Below are 6,858 nucleotides of genomic sequence, written 5' to 3'. Positions count from 1 at the left end.
ATGGGGGCCACCTCAGCAGCATATAAGGATACAGAGCCCACCATTTTCTCCAGGGGAACTGATCTCTGCCATCTGGAAAACAGTTGTAATTCTGAGTGATCTCCAGCCCTCACCTGGAGATTGGACAGTTTACCTCAGAAGAGCAAAACTGTTTAGAATGTTAGAGGCAAAAGCCAATCAAGTCGCATATGCAAACGACCTCTGTGTTCCGGGGCAGAGGCCAATGAGGCTGCATATGCAAATAACCTCTGTGTTCTGACTGGCTGTGGGGGGGAGAGGATTAGCAAAATGTTTAGAATGTTGGAGGCAGGACTCAGGCAAAGCAGCCAGTGAATAGGGAGACCCTCTGATAGACAGATCAGAGAGCGAACTGATTTTGGAGCGTGTGGAATGTTGTAGAGAAGTGCCACTACCATTCGGCTTTTATTTATAAGGGAGATTTCCGGTGGGCTAGTGTAGGACGTTAGACAACAGGAACAAGGTACGATTGCTGAGAGCTGAGTTGGCTGGGTAAGAGCATCTCCTTCTGCAGCCTGGCAAATTTCTGGGTTTCTTGTAAGATCACAGCTCTTTGCATGGCATCTCTTGGCCAAACTACACGTTACCCTTTTTGTGTATTTTCTCATGTTCCCCACAGCCACATAACGGCTGTGAGAAGCTGCTTCTTAAAAAAGGGGGGGGGGCAAACAGTTTTGGAATGGTGCCATAGGGGGAGGAGGGAAGCTGTTTTCTTGTGTGAAGAAGTAGTTCCCTGCCGCTGCTATGCAGCTGTGGGGAGCATGTACAAATGTGGGAAAACATGTGAAAACAGGGAGTGTATACGTTGGCTGTCTGTCTGTGAGATAACGAAAAGAAGCCTTGCAAGCGTCTAATCTCCTTGGATGGCACTGCTGTCTACGCGATGATGAAAAGAAGCCTCACGTACTTCCCAAAAGGCTGTAGCTCCTTTCCAAGTTAATAAAAGTTAGGACTGCAACGTTTAGTCAATGACTTGGTTAAATTAATCAATTAAAAACATCTGATTGATTTAAAAGGTGCCATGATTAAATCTAATAATAATTTTAAAATGTAAAATTATTTTAATAAAGGCACTTAGAAAAACTGCAGTTGGCAAATGCCAGCGTAGATGGAGCATTTCATCCTGCGAGTGGGGGGTGGGGAGAGAAGCCGCTCTTCTAAGATACCGTTGCTGTAACACAGGCACGCATGATCTAAAAGCAAAGCATTGTTTTTCCCTTATGCAAATTTAATCCATTAATCTACAAAAACTAATAGAATGAATTAAGGTTTCTTTAATTGAGTGACAACCCTAATCAAAATAGAACTTTTGCTAAATCAACGCCCCAAATTGCTCTGGTGATAGCAACAGAGCTTTGTGCGAGACCCTCTGTCTGCATGCTGAGAGAAAGCTAGTTCATGACTAAAATGGAATTTTTATTCTTATTTATTTATTTATTTCACTTTTACCCCGCCCTCCCCACCAGGCGGGCTCAGGGGGGCTTCCAAAACTGATAAGCAGTATACATTTTACAGTAATAGAATAAAATACATCATTTAAAAACATAGACAAGTCAATATAAAACATTCATTCGATGGCGATAAAAATAAAGTGCAGTTTAGGGACACATTCAGCGGTGCCACCACACTAGGTCGTGTTGGATCGGAGTTCACACAGGGCGCTGCTGGTAGGACGTCGCTCCTAGCGGAACGCCTGCCTAAAAAGTTCTGTTTTCATGGCCCTGCAGAACTGTGACAAGTCCCGCAGGACCCTGATCTCGGCAGGAAGCTCGTTCCAATAGGACGGAGCTACAAATGAAAAAGCCCTCGTCCTGGTTACCATCAACCTGACTTCCTTAGGGCCAGGGAGGTCCAGGAGGTTTTGGGATCTTTATTGCAGTGCTCTCTGGGGAACATACGGGGGACGGCGGTCCCTCAGGTAGGCCGGTCCCTGACCATAAAAAAGACCTACATTTTCCATTCATCTTTACAATGTGACAAGAAGCAGCACACTTGTTTGAGAATCTCCTTCTTGACCAGGTTTAGGGATATGAGCCAGTGAGGTCCAGGGGTCAGAGTACTGGAGCAGAATGGGGAAACCCCTGCTCAAATGACCACTTGGCTATAAAGCCCACCCGCTTTGTTCCAATCACTCACTCACTTTGCCTCTCAAAACTCAGCCTACCTCATGGGCTTGTTGTCAGCATAAACAGTATGCTGCTTTAAGCTCCTTGGAGGCTGGGTGCAACAAAAATGTAATGGTTAGAATAGGGTGTGGATTGGAGGACAACCATGGAGAGTCCAGAAGTGTGCTGTGTTGAGTGTGCGTTAAGTGCCCTCAAGTCTTATGGCGACCCTGTGAATCAATGACCTCCAAAATGTCCCGTTGTTAATAGCCACTCAGAGATCGTGCAAACTGAGGGCCGCGGCTTCCTTGAGTCCATCCATCTCACGCCGAGCCATCTTCTTTTCCTGCTGCCTTCAACTTTTCTCAGCATTGCTGTCTTTTTCAGTGACTCTCGTCTTCTCATAATGTGACCAAAGTACGATAGCCTCGTTTGGGTCATTTTAGCTTCGAGGGAGAGTTCAGGCTTGACTTGATCTAGAAGGGTGTTTTGTTGTTGTTGTTGTTCAGTCACACAGTCGAGTCCGACTCTTCGCGACCCCATGGACCAGATCCCGCCAGGCCCTCCTGTCTTCCGCCGTCCTCTGAAGTTGGCTCAATTTCATGTTCGTTGCATCGATGACACTGTCTAACCATCTCATCCTTTGCCGCCCCCGTCTTCTTTGACCTTCAATCTTTCCCAGCATCAGGGTCTTCTCCAGTGAGTGCTCCCTTCTCATCTGGTGGCCAAAGTATTTGAGCTTCAGCTTCAGTATCTGGCCTTCCAGGGAACAGTCAGGGTTGATTTCTTTTAGGATTGACTGATTTGATCTTCTTGCAGTCCAAGGGACTCTCAAGAGTCTTCTCCAGCACCATAGTTCAAAAGAATCTATTCTTCGGCGCTCGGCCGAAGGGTGTTACGCAGTGGCAAATCAGCTGGCCCTTGAATAATACAGGTGGTGTCTCCGTGGGAGCATGAAAACAAGCTCTGTCCAGAGCGGCAGCAGTGAGTGGTTTGGGAACAGTGGGGAGCGGCACCCCCATGCGCGTGACCGCTGCTCCCTGTGCACAGAAATATGGATGCAGTGGCAATCGTGCTGGGAGCCCTGCTGCTCAGAAACCTCTCCTACCCCCTCCTTTTCACTGTCACTGTCAACCTGTGCTAAGGCATGGCTCAGCAACGAAACTGAAAAAAGCCCTTTAAAGGGCCCAGGTGAGTGTAAATGTGTGTGAAACAGGGCAGTGAGCTATTCTATGTCAGTTTGCAAGTGGAGCTCAGCCCTTTCCCCCTTCCAGGTGCAGCATCCGGACAGAGGTGTCCCCCCCCCCACCGCCACTCCTTTGAACCAGATCAAAGTCGGTTTATTTTTGATCTGGTTTCAAGGGGAAAAGACCCCAGAAAGACTGTGAGTCACACTCAGAATGAGCACAGCGTTGTCTGGATCTTCTCGTTTCATTTGGGGGCTTTCTGGATTCCGTGCAGGGGGGGAATTGTGTGTGGAACCAGCTGTATCACACACATGGTTCATCCGCAAGAGCGCATGCCCCAAGACTGCATTAAAAACCGATGTCTTCCCCAAGAGAAGGGAGAGCCATTTATTTCGGAATACCTTTGCCCCACTCTGGCATTTGTCACCTGACAAAGCAAAGGAAAAAAAACAAAATCTCTCCTCCTTTCATAAATCTTGCAGAGATGCTGGTTTTAAGCTGGGGGGCGGCGGGGCGGGGAGCATTCAGATACTACAGAGCTGAAACAAACACGAATCTACCTGCCTGTTAGTCAGAAAACGGATCTAAAATTCAAACCGTCGCACCAGCAGCTCTCCACATAGAAGGCTGCGATAAAATGGTCATCCTGAACAGCATGTGTGCAAAGTGCCGACATGCCTCCCATTCCTGTTTTACATCTGCCAATATCGAATCTTCACGAGGAAAGAAGCTGTATTGACCTGCTAACAGACACAGATCCTTCCAGCCATCGCCAAGTTTTGCCACATTTCAATTTCAAAATGCATTTCAGCCATAATATGAGTGATTTATCATTTCACGGGAGCTGTCAAAGTAAACTCCTAGATAAAACAAAAACATCTGGAACCATAAACAGGCAAGCACGGGACCTGAATTTTAATCCGCATCCAACATGTTCACTTCATTACAAACAGGAAACAGCTAATTAGTAATTGAACGTTTCATGTTTTTAAGAGGGCTCGTGCTCTCCAAACAGAGATGATCTAATATGGAGCTTGGACATACACACGAATCAAGATCTTGCCAGAGGAATGTTCAGGAGCCTGGGAAACGCCAACGAAAAGGACGCTAGATGAACCGGACTGTGATTTACATTGCCTTTAGAGCTCTGAGTCCTAAGGAGCTAAGAGACAAGAGTGTGTGTGTCTTGCTTGGAAGGGGACTACAGCTCAGTGGTAGCTGATGGTCCCAAGTTCAACCCCCAGCAGCCACAGTTAAAGGATCTTAGATAGGAGATGTTGGGAAAGGTTTTCTACTGCCTAAAACCTCAGAGAACCACTGCTGGTCAGATTAGACAAAAATCAAACAAGATGGAGCAATGTTCAGATTTGCTCTGATTTGCTCTAAGGCAACCATTATGTTAACAGATGAAATCAGGGGCATTCCTATGCACGTGAAGCCAAGAATAGTCAGTCACAGGCCAAGGGCAGGGCCTGGTGGGTCGCAGGTCAAACACAGGGTTCCAGAGACAGGAAAAATTTCAACCATGAAGCCTTTCCTGACACCGTAGATCATTCAGTGTTAAGAGCAATCAAGTAAACAATGGCAGACAAAGAGCCAGTCACAATATGTTTAAAATTAACATCTATGTGAAGAAGGGTGGGTGGGTGGGGTACAAATAGCATTGAAGTTTTGGACGTAATTAACTTTTGTTTTGCATTACTGGGGAAAGCATGGGAGAGGGGGATCCTACAACCAGACTGAAACAGTGACTAGACTGAGAAATCTGGATGAATGTGTCAGATTATGTTGTTTTATATTTGTACATGGCTTTTTCTAATGGCTGGAATAACCGCTTTTCTGTCAGTGTAACCAGTGTCATTTGTGTACCAGTGATATGCTTGTAATTTTAAAAAGCAATTAACAAAAAGGTATCTTATGAGATTATTGTTTAACATTTGAAGGGCTGCCAGGCCCCCTCAACTCTCAGACATGAAGTGGCAGGCCAGTTGGCCTGAAGAACCGGGGGGGGGGGGGGGGGGGGGGGGAGTGACATTGCACAACATCCCTTCTGTGATTCTCCTGTCTTTCATTCGGACGTAATATTTCTTCATTAATGTCTTGGATTTTTCTTCTGCAAAACAACGGCAGCATAAAAGCAAATAATACCATAACAGTGTACTCCTAAACTGAATTAAACAATGATGACCAATTACCAATGACTTCTATGGAGTTACAAGGGTGAAACTCTGTTTAGGACTGCACCTATGTCGTACAATCTAGGTGACATATTCTTCTTCAGTGGCTTGAATGGCTACCAGACCGGGCCTTTTCCATTGTGGCACCACAATTCTGGAATTTTCACTTTCCATCTCTTTGGCTGCCACCTGGGCACCAAGTCCCCCTTATCTTTTGTTCTCTGAATTGCCTTATGGATTGTTCTAATGTTATGTTTGTGATACTGCTGTTGATTACTGTTCACGTGGAAGACTGCCTCTGAAACAGTTCTGTACTGCCTCACAATGTAATTCTCACAACGAGGGCTCGCAAATTCCAATTCCTGATCAGCCTGTGTTCAAAGTTCCTCCTTGTCTTAGAATGTTCTCGTTTGTAATGAGATAGAAAAGCAGTGGGGAGGGGAGAAGGTCTCTCTGATCATCTCCAATCTCAGATATTCCAACCTGAACTGGAAGGGAATTCCTCCTTCCCAGGATGTACACATACCAAGCCTAACTATCCACCCCACTGCAACGGCTGCAATTCCTGCCACAGAATCTTCACTTCCCCATCTTTCTTGAATCCCAAAATCCTCACAAAATGTGTGAGACAGAATTACGGGCTCAACAATTCCTGCCACAGAATCTTCACTTCCCCATCTTTCTTGAATCCCCAAATCCTCACAAAATGTGCGAGACAGAATTAGGGGCCCAATTTGTGTGATTTATTCCTCTTCACTTTTTTTTTAAAGAGGAGGCAAGCTTCGATGGATTACACACCGTGGGGTGTATAGAGTGCCATGGGGCATGGATGCCTCCCCCCCACCACCACCACAGAAAGGAGATTGTTGGCCTGGCTACTCAGGGCCGAAACCCTTTGCCTGCTTGCCTGTCCTACATAGCATCTATGTAACCATTTCTGATTTATTTACCTCTCCTTACCTCTTTCTGCCCTAGATCCCGCCTAATCTTGCTACTTTTGCAAAACATTGTGAATTCCGGATCCCACCTTGGCCCTCAGATACTGGGCTGTATCCTATCACCCCGCTCAGCTAAATACAGAGGCTCCCTCTAGCACAGGGCCCCCCAAAGTGGTGTGCGTGGGAGCCATGGCCCCTACCAACACCCTATGAGGAAAGGTTAAGGCGCTTAGGGCTCTTTAGCTTGGAGAAAAGACGACTGAGGGGTGACATGATTGAGGTTTATAAGATTATGCATGGGAAAGAACAGGTAGAGAAAGAGATACTTTTCTCCCTTTCTCACAATACAAGAACTCGTGGGCACTCCATGAAATTGCTGAGCGGTCGGGTTAGAACGGATAAAAGGAAGTACTTCTTCACCCAAAGAGTGATT

At 46.2% G+C, this 6,858-nt stretch overlaps 1 protein-coding gene across 1 annotated transcript in view; it reads right to left on the bottom strand.

Annotated features, from left to right (window-relative positions):
• Positions 1 to 6,858, bottom strand: part of LOC107118197 (dachshund homolog 2-like) — a gene marked incomplete at its 5' end in the record, with an annotated part of 22,891 nt that overhangs the window by 508 nt on the left and 15,525 nt on the right. The gene's annotated exons all lie outside the window — the stretch shown is intronic.

This window comes from Gekko japonicus, unplaced genomic scaffold, assembly GCF_001447785.1.
Source record: "Gekko japonicus isolate JY-2015 unplaced genomic scaffold, Gekko_japonicus_V1.1 scaffold507, whole genome shotgun sequence".
Taxonomy (NCBI): domain Eukaryota; kingdom Metazoa; phylum Chordata; class Lepidosauria; order Squamata; family Gekkonidae; genus Gekko; species Gekko japonicus.
Note: the sequence above shows the minus strand (reverse complement) of the source record. Positions and strands in the feature narration are given on the sequence as shown.